This window comes from Octodon degus, unplaced genomic scaffold, assembly GCF_000260255.1.
Source record: "Octodon degus isolate 3935 unplaced genomic scaffold, OctDeg1.0 scaffold00251, whole genome shotgun sequence".
In the NCBI taxonomy this organism is placed as follows: domain Eukaryota; kingdom Metazoa; phylum Chordata; class Mammalia; order Rodentia; family Octodontidae; genus Octodon; species Octodon degus.
The window spans coordinates 311,761-328,882 of NW_004524827.1; the positions used below are offsets into that span (position 1 = coordinate 311,761).

At 37.7% G+C, this 17,122-nt stretch overlaps 1 protein-coding gene and 1 pseudogene across 6 annotated transcripts in view; one reads left to right on the plus strand and one right to left on the minus strand.

The window, feature by feature from the left end:
• Positions 1 to 17,122, minus strand: part of Thoc2 (THO complex 2) — a 143,152-nt gene that overhangs the window by 115,840 nt on the left and 10,190 nt on the right. The window lies entirely within an intron of this gene.
• On the plus strand, positions 12,264 to 12,405 carry LOC111813987 (annotated as a pseudogene).

Genomic DNA, 17,122 nt, shown 5'->3' on the forward strand with positions numbered 1-17,122 from the left:
ACATACATAATGACAAAACAAATCTCAAAATGGCCAGAACTGGAAGATGTTCATGAGTCAATTCATTATTCTGAAAACTGGCCAATACCTTTAAAAAAACAAGTTTTTATTCTGCCCTTCATATACAAAATTCATCTACTCAATAGGAAATTAAAGTCACTGTATTGAAATATTTGAGCCAACAGAGAGATGACAATTAAAACATGACCATTTTAAGATCCTTAATGTATAAAGAATCCCACCATCTGTAAATGAGAGTTCACATCACCAAAGAAGACTATTGTACTAAACATTATGTGTCTCCCAATCCCAATGAACTTACACTCATGTTTATTTACAACACTATACACAATAGCCAGGATACAATCAAAAAAAGGTATCCATCAATGGACAAATGGATTTTAAAAATGAAGTAGATTCTGAAGGTTTAGCTCAGTAATAGATCAAACCTGTAGTATGTTCAAGCCCTTGGGTTCAATTCTCAGGACCACAAAAAATAAAGAGATAGATGAATATTCATTCTGAAATATTATTCAGCCATAAAAATGAAATTATATCACAAATGAACATGGATGAAATTGGAAGAGATTATATTAAGTGAAATAAAAAGACACATATTACGTATCATCATTTATATAAAGAAGCTAAAAACACGACCTCATAGAAATATGGAGTGAAATAGTGGTTAGCAAGACCTATCAAGGATATGTGGAAAGCAGGATGCACAGATGATGATTAAGGGGTACAGAGATGTAGTTCAGCAGAAATAATAATTTCTAATGCTCTATAGCATAGTAGGATAACTGCTGACAATAATTATGTATTTTGAAACAGATTGCTGGTAGAGAAGATTTTGAATGCTACCAACATGAAGAAATGATAAATGTTTGAGGATATACCAATTACTCTGATTTGATCATTAAGTATTATATACATAAAATGTCACAATGAACCACATAAAATGTACAATTATTGTGCCAAACTAAAATATGTATTTAAAAAAGAACAGGGCCGGGAGATGGCTCAGTAGAATAAGCACTTGCCTGGCAAGCGCAAGGGCCTGAGTTCAATCCCTGGTTCCACCAAAAAATAAAAATAAAAAAGAACACACTAAGGCTGGGGATATAGCTCAGCAGCATAAGTGCCTGCCTGGCAAGCACAAGGTCCTATGTTTGATCTACAGTACCCCCCCCAAAAAAAAGAACATATTGACCCACCTTCGATGTCTTAAAAAAAAAACAGCAACAAAAAATCATGAGCTAAAATCTGATCAAGCATTCCAGATCCAACTACTAACTTAGAGGAAATAAATGAAGACAAACAAACATATTAAGTTACATCATATGAATGTAATCACTAAAATTCTGATGTGGGAAACTACTAGACCATGACCTCTTCCACTTTCCACCAAATAAATTCCAAGGAAAATAAATCAGTGGGGAATCCTCAGATTAAGAGCCTTAACAAATACATCAATCCCCTGCCCTCGGTGCACTGAGACAGTGATTACTGAGATTGGGCGTGGTGGCACAAGCCTGTAATCCCAGAACTTGCCAGGCTAAAAACAGGAGAATCACTGAGTCCGATCTAAGTAGTGAGACCCTGTAGACTCTGTACTAAATACACAAAAAAGCCTCTCCACTTCCTAATACATTTAAAAAATTGTGTATCTTTTTATGAAATTATCATCTTGGAGAGTAAATTTACACATTGCATTTCTCATCTACAAATTCCATTTATCATGTAGAACTTCATAGTGTGTTTCCTAGAGTCTGTCTTTGCAGTGAAACTATTAGTCCTAGATAATTTCCCCACTACAAGCTCTTTCAGCTCTCCTTGTATATACTCTGTTCAGTTTCAAATGAAAAAAAAAATTCATGAATCATAAATGGGTAGATTCTTACTTGGATCTTGTTTTGGGGGTTTCCAGGTTTGAACTCAGTACCTTGTACATGCCAGGCAGGTGTTTATGCCACCAAGCTATCGCTTAGACCCTTAGATCTTTTTTCAAATAATTTAAAAAGTAGAGACTGGGCATGGTAGCACCCGCCTATAATCCCAGCTCTTGGGAGGCAGTAAACAGGCAGATCACTATGAATCAGATCTAGTTGTAAGACCTTGAACACCCTGTAGACCCTTCCCTAAAATACAAAAAAAAAATTAAAAATAGTACTCTATAAGACAATAAGAATGTCTTGTAAATGATCTTTATCTTTGAAATAGAATGCTCACTTACAGATGAAATGCTACTTACCATAGAATAAGGCACAAGAATAGAAAAAAGTAGATAGAATTATGGATGAAACATGGTTGTCCAGGAATTGGTAACTGTTAAAGCCAGTTAAAGATTTTGGGGGAAGCTATTCTACTTTCTTGTAAGTTTTACTTCCAAATATAGCTTCTTTAAAAATTGAAAATACTGCATTTTTATTTTTTTATTACTAAAATTGAGCTCAGGAAATTCAAAATGAGCCACGTCTTGATTTTTTTTTTCTGAGATATGATCTTACTAAGTCACTTAATAATCTTGGCTGATCTCCAACTCTCAGTTCTCCTGCTTCAAGCTCCCAGAACACTGGAACCACAGACATATACCACCATATCCAGCTTAGATTAATTTAAATATGTACAGGAAATAACAAGAAAAAATAACCAGAAGTTCAGAAAGAAAAGACATTAGGATAAAGTATTTCAACAGCCGCAAATTCATTTCTGTAGAATTGAAACAAAAGCCATGACTAAGTACACCATAGTTAAGGTGCAGAAACCCAAAGACAAAATTTTTCAAGTGTTTTAAGAAAGAAGACAAGTACTGTATGACTTCGCACCCACCAAAAGAAAAGGGGGGGTGGAGGAAATATGCCAGAAACATTCAAGAAATGCCCTCAGGTGCTGATAAAAAGTACCTGTCAAGGTGAATTTGATACCCCCAAAAAAAACTGTTCTACAAAAACACAAAATGAAGATTAAACTTCAGGCCAGGTGTGGTAGTGCACTCCCGTAACCCAGCACTTGGGAGGCGGAGGCACAGGACTGCCACAAGTTTGAGGCCAGCTTGGGCTACACAGTGAATTTCAAGGCCAGCATGAGTTACATAATATGAACCAGTCTCCAAAAACAAAGAAAGCAGGGCTGGGGAGATGGCTCAGTGGAATAAGCACTTTCCTGACAAGTGCAAGGGCCTGAGTTCAATCCCCAGTTCTGCAAAAAAAAAAAAAAAAAAAAAAAAGAAAGAAAGAAAAAGAAAAATCCTTGCTTCAAAAACAAAGAAAGCTGAGTAAACAAAAAGTTTATGTACCAAAAAAAAAGTAAATAAGAAAAGGTTGTACTAATATTGCTTAGACAAGATATCATGTCTGCATCTTGTCCTCTGAATAGTTACTGCGAAGACAATATGCAATGTATTAATTATTGTAACTGTCTTACTAAGCTGTTCTGAAACTGTTTCATTGCTATTTTATCTTTTTTCTCATTAAAATTAATAAAAAATAGAAAATAATTAAAACATAAATAATGGGGCTGGTGAGATGGCTCAGTGGTCTAAAGCACCTACTTAGAACAAGCTCAGCAAAGCACAGGGACCACGGTTCAATCCCCCAGCACCACATGCCAGCCAGCCCCGCCCCTGGTGGGCTGAGCTGGCCACACACACACACATAAATAAATAAATACAATTTTAAAAAAAACATAAATAATAATGCTTAAGGATTTGGGGGGATGGGTAAGGGGGAACCAAACCCACAGCCAAGTACATAGTAGGCAACAAGTACATAGTTGAGCTACACCCAACCACACCTATAACTTTCGACTTTTTTTTAAGCAGGATGACAATGATCCCAAGTAGAATCTTAAGAGTTACAAGCGGGCTGGCCAAATAGCTCAGCAGATTAAAGCACCTGCAAGCAGCAGGCCCAGGGGCCAGGGCAGCCCTGGGGGCGCACTGAGATGGATGGCGATTGAGACTGGGCGTGGTGGCATGTTCCTGTAATCCCAGCTCTTGGGAGGCTATAAAAAGGCGGACCACTAAGAGTCCGATCTAGTAGTAAAACCCTGAACACCCTGTAGACCCTTCCCTAAAATAAAAAAAAAAAAATTACAAGAAATAAGAAGCAAGGCACAGTGGCACAAACCTATAATCCCAGCTACAGAAGTGGCTGACCCAGGAAAACCAGAAGTTTGAAGTGAGACAGGGCAAATTTAATTGAGACCCTGTCTCAAAAAAATAAAAAAGGAGCTATAGGTGCAGCTCAGTGATACAGTGCTCTTAGGTTTGAACTCCAATAACACAGAAAAAGGTGAAAAATATATGGGTAATTCTAAATGAATTAACAATAACAAATAATGTCTGAAATTGTTATATGCATGTAATACTAAATATGTACATACATAAATACTGAAAAAGACTAAATTGACTTTAATCACAAATACAAAGTTTTGTTCAAAGTAATTCACCAAATTTTTAATCACATGTTAGGGGATAAAGACGGAGCTCAATGATACAGTATGTGCACAAGGTCTTGAATTCAATCCCCTGAGCCACAGATAAATACAATAACATAATAGTTCCATGGATACATAGAAAACATTTGACAGGGACTGGGCGGGTGGCTCTGTGGTAGAACACTTTACCTGGCATAAAGGAGGCCCTGGGTTCCATCCTCAGCACCACCAAAAAAAAAAAAGCACTTGACAAGATCACTAGTCATTATTAAAGAAAGATTCAGACAAATATTAGAAACTTCTTTATCTCAATTAAAAAAAAAAGCTGCGGCCGGGGAGGAGGCTCAGTAAAATAACCACTTGCCTGGCAAGTACAAGGTCCTGAGTTCAATTCTGGGTTCATAAAAATAAATAAATAAATAAATAAATAAATAAAAATAAAAAAGCTGTTCTGAGCATGTATATCAACAAGCCACTTGATACACTTTAGAGATAAACAAGATCAAAACTACATTCATAATACCAACACACCATTTTTTTTGTATATACATGCACAATAATCTAAAAGCAATGAAGGGTAAGCTTGGCATGTATCAAGACAGTAGCACCAAAATGTCACTGTGAATCCTTCATAACCAAAAGTAAACAACAACAACAAAGTCTCATGATGTCACAAAACTGTTTCATTTGTGTTCTTCATGACCACTCACAAAAGCCAACTTAGAAAGTCTTTGATGAGTGATACAAAAGAATATAAACCTCAAATCTTTTTCCCTCTTTAAAAAAATTAATTCAACACATAAAACAACTCCCTTTATGAGAAATTCAGACATCAGTTTAGACCCCTGTACCCAAGGCAAATGTAAAACCAGACACTAATTCCAGGGGAAAAATTCAGAGGATGTCCTATCATAGTCCCTCCCCCAAGCATAATGCCATGTGATTCAGGCAAAAACTCCCAGCATCTTAATTCTTCCTAGGGAAGCAAAAAAAGAGACAGTGTTCCTAATTCTTCTTGCTTGTAAGGGGCAGACCAAGAGACTGGTTTCTGTCTTGCCAGTCTTGGAACACAGATGGGATCTGTCATAATCTAGATTCCAGACGGTAACTGAGAACAATAACAAAAAAAAAACTAAAAAAAAAGGAAACCATGCTACTGCCCCAGAGGATCGACAGCACAACAAACAAAGGACAATACAGATCATGTGCCTCTCAGGGAAAAAAACAGGAGTGGATAATTCATCCAAAATTCCATCTTCGGGGGTACTGACTGAGAGCAGCCTAGTTTCTGGTCAGACTGACTCATGGTACTGACAGAATCTGATGTATTCAACATACCTGGAGGCTGCCAAAAAGAAAAGAAAACATAATAGCAAGCAAGATACTGCTTCAGATGACCTGTGACTTAGTAGAATACCAAAAAGCAAAACATTACAAATTCCAGCAGAGAGAGAGGGGTGTCTGTGTGTGTGTGTGTGTGTGTACAATGTATGAACACAAGCCTAGACATACCCACCAAAAAGATTTGATGTTTCCAGAATTTGTTAGCTAGACTGACTGGTGAAGTTCTCTATTTAAATAAACATAGCCCATAAGGACTAGGAAAGATGATTCTTCAAATATACAGTTGCCAATACAAAATTATAAAGAATGTGAAGAAACAAGACAACACTGCCAATCAAAGGACCAAGAAACCAATCGTAGGGCTAGGGATGTGGCTCAGTGGTAGAATTCTTGCCTTGCATGCACAAGGCCCTGAGTTTGATCCTCAACACCACACACAAAAAAAGAAAAGAAACCTAAAGAAAAGAAATCCTAAAGAAACAGAAGTAGATGAATTACCTGACAAAAAGAAAGAGCACCAAGATAGTAGAGTGGTAAGCAGCAAAAAAAGAGCCTCTCTGAGAGCCACCATCCAGATACTGGAATTTAGCAATATGAGAAAAACTATAAGGAGGGAAGTGGGTCCTTTTGGCCCAGGAAGGATCAGAAGTGTGAATTAAATAGGATATCATGTCTGCATCTTGTACAGCAAATAACCACTAGGAAGAGAGTATGCAATGTGTTAATTATTGGAACTGTCCTACCAATTTGATTTGAAACTGTCTCTTTGCTATTTGTTTCTCAATAAAATTATGGAAAAAAAAAAGAAGTGTGAATTAAAGCCCATGGAGAGTGAAATGAAAAACTTCAACAAAGGAGGTAGCTGGTGGCACATTCCTCCTGAGTCAGGACTCACTGTGCAAGAGGAGTAATTAAAACCTACAGACACCTGGCGAATATGAGGCCTCCACAGAGAGACACAGCAGTGGAGGGGAGCAGTGGATGTACATGAAGAACACCTCGGTCATCCCACATGACTGACTGCCTGGGAGCATCTTGGAGAGGGGCTGACTGAACTCAGAACTCAGATTACAGCAGCTCCCAGCTGGGCTCAGGCCCACAGAAGGTGCGTCGTAGGCCCAATGAGACTGGTCTCAGTCAGAAGGTGCAGAGAAAGATTACCCACTACCCCACCAAAAGCTAATATTGGCTTGCTGGGATAAATCGACATGGATGGGGGGGGGACACTGGCTCCACACGTTGTCTACCAGTGACAGCACAATCATACTTGGAAATAGACATTTTCTTTTTACTTTTTTTTCTTTCTCTCCTGTTTGTTTTTTGTCGTGGTGGTGGTAGTGGTTTGTTTTCTTTCTCCTTCATTGTTTAATCTTGTTTTTATGAGTGTGAATGTGTTTCCTGGCTTCTTTGTGGTTGTTCTATCGTTCTTTTTATTTCTTCCTTCTCTTTCCCTCCAGCTTTCTGCACCAGTTTCCCAAAGTTAGTGTGATCCCCCTTTGTCCTTCAGTCCGACTTCTAATCTCATCCTCTTCTTCCACTTCTCTATTTTCTCATTAACTCATTTTAAATATTAACTCGAGGGCAAAACTGACATATCACGGATTTGTATACTACATGCTTTTCTGGTTTTAGATTTTGTTACATAACCACAAATCTACTTCATATGATTAAAGGTGGTAAATTATGGCTAGCTCAGTTTGTCACTTTCTGGGCTGTGTTTAAAGCTACTGCCATTGCTGACGGTACTACTATAGACCAAAGTGACATAATTGTTCTAAAGAGACATTCTTCCCTGATTCTAAGATTGCAATTGATAAAGCATCACAGAAAACACTGTGACACAGTGCCGAAGAAGCAGGGGCTGGGCCAAGCAGGCAGCATCTTCTCATCCCCAACAAATTGAAGACATAGGATACTACAACAGTCTCAAAATCCAAAAACCAGTTATACCTGGAAGATGCCTAAATACTACCAATAAAGCAGCCCACCATAGGCAATTTGCAAGCATTACCCTAGAAATTAACTAAAAAGAAAATAGAAGAAACTTAAATAAGATGCAATCTCAGACATTCAGTTCACCAAAGGCAAACGCAGGGGGCAATAGGTTAAACAATCAAAAAGCCACCCATCTGGCCTCTCTGAAGCAGTAACAACAAAGCAACAGATGGAAGCTCTAGAAAAACCCAAATCAGAAACAATTTCTCAGATAACTACAGATATGGTCTGCACAATTAAAACCATGCTTAGTGACTATAGACCAGATACAGACAAAAAATATAGGAGCTTAAGAAAATTACGGCAGGGCCAGCCAAATAGCTCAACAGATTAAAGCATCTGCTTAGGCAGAGGCAAGGACTGGAGTTGGATCCCCAGGGCCTGGCATGCCGGCCCCACCCCAAGGGCAAACTGAGATGGCAATTGAGACTGGGCGTGGAGGTGTGCACCAGTAATCCCAGCACTTGGGAGGCTGTAAACAGGATGATCACTATGAGTCTAATCTACACAGTGAGACCCTGTAGATCCCTGTCCTAAATGCTAAAAAAGAAAATTATGGAAGACATGAATGCTCAGCAGAGGAAGGAGACAGAATCCATTAAGGCAGATTCAAGCAGGGATTCAGAAAAATAAAAATTCCACAACAAATATACAAAGCAGATTAAGCCAACGGGAGGACAGGATCTCAGATACAGAAGACAACCTTGCTAGTGAGCATGAAAAGAAATAGTTATTAAAAATAGCAAGGGTCGGGCGGGGGAGATAGAATAAGCACTTGCCTGGCAAGCACAAGGGCCTGAGTTCAATCCCCGGTTCCAAACAAATAGCAAGGGTCTATGAGAAATCAACTGAGCAGCTGCTATATGAGGCAAAGAATAGTTTAAAATTGACTGGAGTCAATGTAAAAGCAGGAGATAGCACAAAAGGTATAAAACATTGTTCACATGGGGGCCTGGCCCTAGCTCAGTTCTTTATGTGGCTGCTTCCACAAAGCTGTCAGCCTCCGGTTGCTCTAGTTCGATCCCCACAACACTCTAGCCAGTCAAACCTGGCCTAAAGGCATTCGGAGCAAAAAAAAAAAAAATTGTTCACAGACTTCATGGTAGAAAATATCCCTGATAGAGAAAAAGAATTTGACATACAGTTAAGTGAGAAAAACCCTAATGAACCACAATCAAAAAAAAAATCTACAGTTAGGTATATCATAGTCAAGATTCCAGAAATTCAACACAATAATAGAATCTTAAAGGTTATTAGGTAAAAGAAACAATGCCTATAACAGTCAGTCCACAGCTGACTTCTCAGCACAAACCCTCAAGTCAAAGGAGAGATTCGAATTATGTATTTCAAGTTCTAAATTTCAACTCAAGATTGATGTACTCTGAAAAACTATCTTTCAAAACTGATGGAGAGGGATGGGGAGATAGTTCAGGGGCATAAGCATCTGCCTGGCAGGATCAAGGTCCTGTGTTCAATCCCTGGTACCAAAACCCTGATGGAGAAATAAAATACTTCCATACCAAGGAACATCTGAGGAAATTTATGACCAACAAACCAGCACTCCAAAACGTTTTGAAGGACATTCTAGAAGAGATAGCAAGAACTACAACTCCATCAACTCCAACAAAATCTACCAGGCAAGACAAAAAAATAAACAAGAGGAAGGGGGAAAAAAAAGAGGGGGAACCAACCACAGGAAAACAACATGACAAGGATAAGTCAATACATACCAGCTACAATAATCAATGTTAATGGGCTCAACTCACCAATCAAAAGGCACAGACTGTCAGAATCAATCAAGAAGCAAGATCCTTACCAAAAAAAAAAAAAAAATTGGGGCTGGGGAGATAGCTCAGTAGAATAAGCACCTGCCTGGGCAAGCCTAGGGTCCTGAGTTCAATCCCCAGTACCAAAAAAAAAAAAAAAAAGAAGCAAGATCCAACAACATGCTACATACAAGAAACACATTTAACTCAAAAAGAAATTCATAGACTGAAAGTCAAAGGATGGAAAACCATACTCCATGTGACAAGAACCGAGAAAAAAAGCACGGGAGCTATTCAATTTGCAGACAAAGTGGATTTCAAGTTAAGACTAATTAAGAGAGATATAAAAGGTCACTCCATTATTGAAAAGGAAACAATCGAAGGAGAAATAATAATCATAAGCATATATGCAACAAATACCAGTGCACCCAATCATATAAAACAAATATTAACAGGCATGAAAAAAATTAAATAAGTACTAATACAACTGTATTAGGGGAACCTCAATATCCGCATCAGAAACAAATTAACCAGATAAAAAAACAAAAAATATTAGAAATAAATTACCCAACAAAAAGTAATTCAAATTAATCATAAAGATGTTCAACAAACTCAGGAAAATGATACATGAACAACATGACAATTTCAACAGAGACAGAAACTATAGAACAGAACCAAAGAGAAATTTTAAACCTGAATGTAATAACGGAACTGAAAAATACAATACAGTACTTCAAAATGATCGATCATTTAAAATTATCCAATCAATGGGCCAGGGAGATGGCTCAATGGAATAAACGCTTCCCTAAAATTATCCAATCAAAAGAGAGTAAAACAATAAAAAAGTGAAGAAAACCTAAAGGAGTTTTGAACACCATCAAGTGGAACACCATAAGCACAATGGTAATTTCAGAAAAATAGGAAATATTGAAATCATAATACTTAACAAAGTAACGGTCAAAAGCTTCCAAATCTGGGGAAAGACAAACCCTAAAAATTCCATACCAAGACATACTGTCATTAAAATGTCAAAAGTCAAAGACCTTGTTGATGACCAGAGAGCCTGAAGGGGAAAATACTGATAACAGCAGGAGAAAAGTAGTATGTCATGTAGAAGGGAAACTCCATAAAACTATCAGTGGATTTGTCAACATCATTATCTCACAGAAAAAAGTGGGAAGATGTTTGAAAAGTGCTCAGAGAGGGCCAGCCAAATAGCTCATCATATTAAAGCTCCTGCTTAGGCAGACACAGGGACCAGTTCAATCACAGGTGTGCCGTGCTGCCCTGTCCTGGGTGCCGGCTTCACCCCCAGGATGCAGCTGAGAGGCAACTGAGACTGGGCGTGGCGATGCACACCTGTAATCCCAGTGCTTGGGAGGCTGAAAACAGAAGGATCACTACAAGCCCAATCTGAGTAGTGAGACCCTATAGACCCTATACTAAATACATTTTCAAAAAATGCTCAGAGGAACAAAATCTGCCAATCATGAATATTATATTTCACTTTTAAAAATTACAACATTAAATCCAGGTATGTTAGTATATAACTGTAATCCCAGCACTCTGGAGGGTGAGGCAGGAGGATGGCCACAAATTCAAGACCAGCCTGGGCTACACAGTGTGTTCAAAGCCCACCTTAATTACAGAGAAAGACCCTATTTCAAAAAAATAAAAGCAATAAACAGCAACAAGAAAGCCTCTGAAAATATAAACCCCACTGGTAAAGGCAACTATATACACAAATGCAAGAGTGATACATAGGGCCAGGGAGATAGCTCAGTGGAATAAGTGCTTCCCTGGCAAGTGCAAGGGCCTGAGTTCAATCCCTGGTCCTGGAAAAAAAAAAAGAGTGATACATAAATCATTTTTATTGTTAGAAGACAAAAGTGTCTTTTAAAATGTTAACAGATATAAAAAACCCACGTGATTTGTAACATGAATAATAATATACAACTGGAAGAGAAGGAAAAGTGTGGCCAGAGAGACAGCTCAGCAGCATTAAGTGCCTGCCTGGGTCCCGAGTTTGATCCCTGGTACCAAAAAAAAAAAAACTTTGGTATCTCAAACTGCACTGATTTGTGTTAATGCAGTTCAGTTAAAGGGGTATAAGAAACCTGACTTATGTTTCTTTGTAATATAACTTTGAAGACGTTTTTTAAATGTGTATTTGATGTACATTAACTTAAAAAAGAAAAAAGTATGAGGTTTCTGTATATAATTTAACACAGTACATAAATTATAGACCCAAGATGTTTTATGTAAGCCCCACGGTACCCCCCAAAAAAGCACCTGAAAAAGCAACCAAAGTATGTCTGTAAAAGGAAAATTAAGCAGATACAAAGGAACACAACCAATAGAGAAAAGAGGGAAGAAAGACTGGGCTGGGCGTGGCTGTGTAGGCCTGTAATCCCAGCCCTTAAGGCTAAAGCAGGAGGACAATCAAAAATTCAAGGTTAGCCTAGACTACAGAGTGGGTTCAAGGCCAGTCTGGACATAGTGAGACACTATTTAATTTTAAAAAAGGAGAGAGGGGCAATATGAAATAAAACAACCGAACTACAATAGTCTTATTAATTATTATATTTAACATAAGATATGGGGTAGCTAAATGAATTTTTCAGAATATAAGATTTAACAATATACTATCATACAAGAAACCTACTTTAGGAACCAGGGAGACAGCTCAGTAGAATAAGCACTTCCCTGGCAAGCGCAAGGGTCTGAGTTCAATCCCTGGTTCCACCAAAAAAAAAAAAGAATGGCTTCTCTGTTTAAAACACACCCAACAGGAATTTAGGGTCACTGTGACAAGGGGCACAAACCTTGTGACTTCCCTGTGAGCAAAGGTCCCACACATGTACTCCATATACTTCCACATAGCTTCTGGACAGTACCAATGGGACAAGGCTCTGTAGCATTGAGTGAGGGAGGTGGGCATTGTCCACTGATTCATGGTGATCCATGACAGTCCTAGAAGTAAAGACTGAACTTCTATTTTTAATAAATTAAAAATAAAAATTCTTTTTCAAAAAAGAAAAGAATGCAAAATGAGAAATGAAAATAAAATTTTTAAAATGGAAAAAAAAAGAAACCTACTATACATTTAGGACAGTAGACTGAAATTTAAAAAAAAAATGGATAAAGATATTCCGTGCAAATGGTATACTTGCAAAAGAAAATCCAAAAGAAAGCCCAATGACTACATGAAACTAGCCAAAAAATGTCACAAGAAATAAAGACATTATATAGTCAACTCACCAGAAAAACTTTTTTCTTTTTTTTTTTTTTTTTGTGGAACCAGGGATTGAACTCACACCCTTGCACTTGCCAGGATTCAACTCAGACCCTTGTGCTTAATCTACTGAGCTATCTCCCCAGCCCCTCTGAAAAATATAATTATAAATATACAAACACAACTACATAACAGAAAACCATGACATACATATAAGGCAAAGATGGACAGAACTGAAGAGAAAAACACAGCAAAATACATGAAATTTCTTTTTTTTTTTGCTTTTTAAAATTTATTTTATTTTACTGAGAAACAAATAGCAATGAGACATTTTCAAAACTGATTAATAGAACAGTTTCAATAATTAACGAAATTTTAATAACCCACCTTTCCATTGCTTTTTTCTTCTCCTACGTTTATTTCTGCTGTTCCTGTTAATTTGGGGCTTACTTTGTTCTTTTTCTAGTTCCTTAATCCTTCCCTATTCCCAAACTGAAGATCAAACACAGGGCTGCTCTAGCACTGAACTACACATGTAATCTTCCACTCCAACTTTTTCAGCTGGCCTAAAATTTGTGATCCTCCTGCCTCAGCCTTCCAAGTACAGTAGACAGACAGACACAGATGTATACCATTATACCAAGATCACTTGTTTCTTCTAAGTTGTTTCTTTGGGGGATGGCACTGTTTTCTGTTGCTTAGTGTCTCTAAAGTTTCCCGGGTAAGGATCAAATTTGCCACTCCACTGCCCTAGCCTCCAAAAGCACTTATATTACACCAGTACACATTACAGGTGTGCACTGGAAACCCCAGTTTTCCAGGTCCTTTTAAAATCTTATTTTGAGTCAGGGTTTTGCTAACTAAACTGTCCAAGCTGATCCTATGTAGGCTTCTGTGTAGCAGAGATTTTTACAGGTATGTACTACTATACCTGGTCTTACTTGAAATTTTGAGTTGAGGGATTTTGTTTGTTGGGTTTTTGCAGTTTGTTTTGCAGTGCTGGGGCTAGAACTCTAGCACTCTGCATACGGTAGGAAACAGGTCTACCACTAAGCTACATTTCCAGCCCATGATCTTTTTTTAATGTGCAGCCATACTTCCCCCTCAGGAATACTTTTGCAGCATAAGTTTTAGTTTGTTTAGTTTTAGTCCTGTCAAGGTATTTCTAATTTTCTTTTTGTTTCTTCTTTGACATTTTCATTGATCGTGTGTCATTTAATTTCCATACAATTGTGAATTTTTCAGGTTTCCTTCTGGTACTCATATGCAGTTTTATACCACTGTGGTTGGAAAAAAGACATGTGGTAGAATTTTCATCTTATTTTGTTTAAAACAAAATTTTTTGGTGACCTAACATTTGTTCTATCCTAAAGTTTTGTGTACCCTGGAGAAGAATGTTTCCTCCTCCTGTTGAGTTAAATGTTCTATATTACTGTTAGGTCCATTTGTGATATAGTTTTGTTCAATTCCTGTTTCCTTATTAATCATCTGTTATATTAGGGGTGCTCAACTGCTTCTGATAAAAGAGTAAATATGAGGGACCAGGGAAACAGTTCAGCTGCATAGGTGCCCACATGGCAAGCATAAGGTCCTGAGTTCGAGCCCCTATACCAAAAAATAAAGTATATATGCGGAACAATATATAAGGAACTCCAATAACTTGATAGCAAAGAAATATTTGAGCACATAAGTGCCTGCATGGCAAGAGTAAGGTCCTGAGTTCGATTCCCTGTACAAAACAAAAAATACGCAGAATACCAAATAAGGAGCTCCAATAACTTGATAGGAAATACTCGATTAAAAAATAATGGAAAGGGGCTGGTGAGATGGCTCAGGGGTCTAAAGCACCTACTTAGAGCAAGCTTAGCAAAGCGCACGGACCTCGGTTCAATTCCCCAGCACCACATGCCAGCCAGCCCCGCCCCCTGGTGGACTGAGCTGGCCACACACACATACACAGAAATAAATAATAAAATAAAAAAAATTTTAAAAAAAGAAAAAATCTTGAAAAAAAATGGAAGAACACAAATTGATATAATTAAAAGATCATTACTTTTACAAAAAAAAACAGAGAACAAGTATTAGGAAGAACATGGAAAAACTGGAACTGCCTTGCGCTGTTGGAAATGTACAATGAAATAAGCTACTATAGAAAACAGTGCAAAGGTTACTCTAAAAACTTAAAAATATAACCATCATATGTTCCAGTAATCTTTCTTCTGGGTGTTTATCCAAAAGAACTGAAATCAGGGTCTCAAACAGATATCTGTGCTCCCATTTTCCCTGCAGCATTATTCACAATAACAAAAAGGGTAGAAACATATCATCAACAGAAGACTGGTTAAAGAAAATGTGTGAAAGAGTCAGCAAGATAGCTCAGCAGTCTGAAGTACCTGCTTATGCAAGCTTAGGCAGACACAGGGGATGACTGTGGTTCAATTCCCAGCACCACATGCAGTGACAGCCCTGCCCTCAGTAGGCTGAGCCAGCCAAAAACGAATGAATAGATGAATGAATGAATGAATGAATGAATAGACAATGTGTATGTACATTATGCAATGAATTAACATTCATCCATAAAAAAGAAAACCCTGTCATGTGTTACAGCATGGATGAACCTTGAAAATAGTACTGAAGGAAAATAAGGTCATAGAATGAAAAGCACTGCAGGATTCTATTTATATAAAGTATTTACTGTATAGTCAAACATATAGACACAGAGGCCGGGGAGATGGCTCAGTGGAATAAGCACTTCCCTGGCAAGTGCAAGGGTCTGAGTTCAATCCCCGGTTCCGAAAAAAAAAAAAAAAAAAAAAAAAAAAAAAAAAAAACATATAGACACAAAAGCAGAATGGTAGTTACCAAGGGCTAGGAGAAAGGGAAACAGGAGTATTTAATGGCTATAAAAAATGAAAAAGACTTAGCAGCTTTCTCATGTACAACAATGTGCTTGTAGTTAAGAAATTATAATTTACAGTTTGTTAAGGTAGGGTTCATGTTATGTGCTTTTGGCTGGGGGTACAGTTCAGTGCTAGTGTGTATACTGAATATGCTTGAGGCTTCCAGTGAAATTCCCAGCACAAGGGGCTCGGTGACATTGAAGTGACTACATGACTGTGAAGTGACTGCACTAAGATTTTCTCTCTCCCTTCTTATCTGTTTCCCTTCCTCCTTAGGGAAATCTCCACCATGGGCCTTATGCTTGTTGGCTTTCAACCTAGTGCCACTGAATCTGGTTTCCTAGCACTCTCTACCTGAGAATTTATCACACCCTAATTTGCATACCCTGAAGGCAGGACATATCAAAAACCCAACCCTAAAATCTTGGTCATCTACCCCCCAACAATTAAATGCAACTATGACTTTAATAGCTCACTGTTTCAAAAAAATAAAGCACAAAAAAACTGTTATCAATTTTATTATATTCCCCTAGCATGTGTAAGGCCCTGGGTTCAATCCCCAGCTTACAATTCCCTTTTGTTTTTAACGAAATATCATTTTTTACTTGAAAGAATGACTGAAAGTCAAACTATAGTTTTATTCAGACTTCAATTTCTGGCAGGCCATTTTCTCAAAAATTAACATAGTGAGTTTGTCACTTCATGGAAAACAACAGAGTATTTGTTGCCAGTGACAAGTTTAACCTATCAAACAAAAACTAGAATTTCAGAAAACCTGTTAATGCCACTATGGAGCTGACTACTTCCCAATTCATAAGAACTTTCCTGATATGTATTTTTAACATTACACAAATAAGTGTGTTAATACTGTGTTTGAAAGAGCTGCATAATTCAGTGAATTAAAATTTTCCAATTGACCAACACATGACATTACAAAATAATGCACAGTTAAAAGATCTACTACAAGAGAAACAAATAGATGTTAATTAAATAAAGTACAAAAATTTCACTAATGTGATTTCAAATTTCATGCTAAAACAAACTATCCAGAAACTGCTACTGGGGAGCTGGGCTGTGATGGTATATGCCTGTAATCCCAGCTACTCCGGGGACTGAGGCACGAAGATCACAAGTTCAAGGCCAGTCTAAGCCACTTAGTATAAAGATGTTTAAAAAAAAATTTTATAAGAGATGTGGATGTAGCTTAGTGTTCTTCTGATTCAATCAATCTCCATAACTAAGAAGAATATAAAGAAGAAAAGGAGAGAGAGAAAAGAAACAAACTACCACTGGGGGTGGCAGATTGTGGATCACTTGGGTCCAGGAGTTTGAGACCACTCTGACAACATATTGACAACTTTTCAGGAGGATGAAGGAACAAACTGCCACTTTTTTAAAGAGAAGAATATTTATTGTAGGGGCTGGGGAGATGGCTCAGTAAA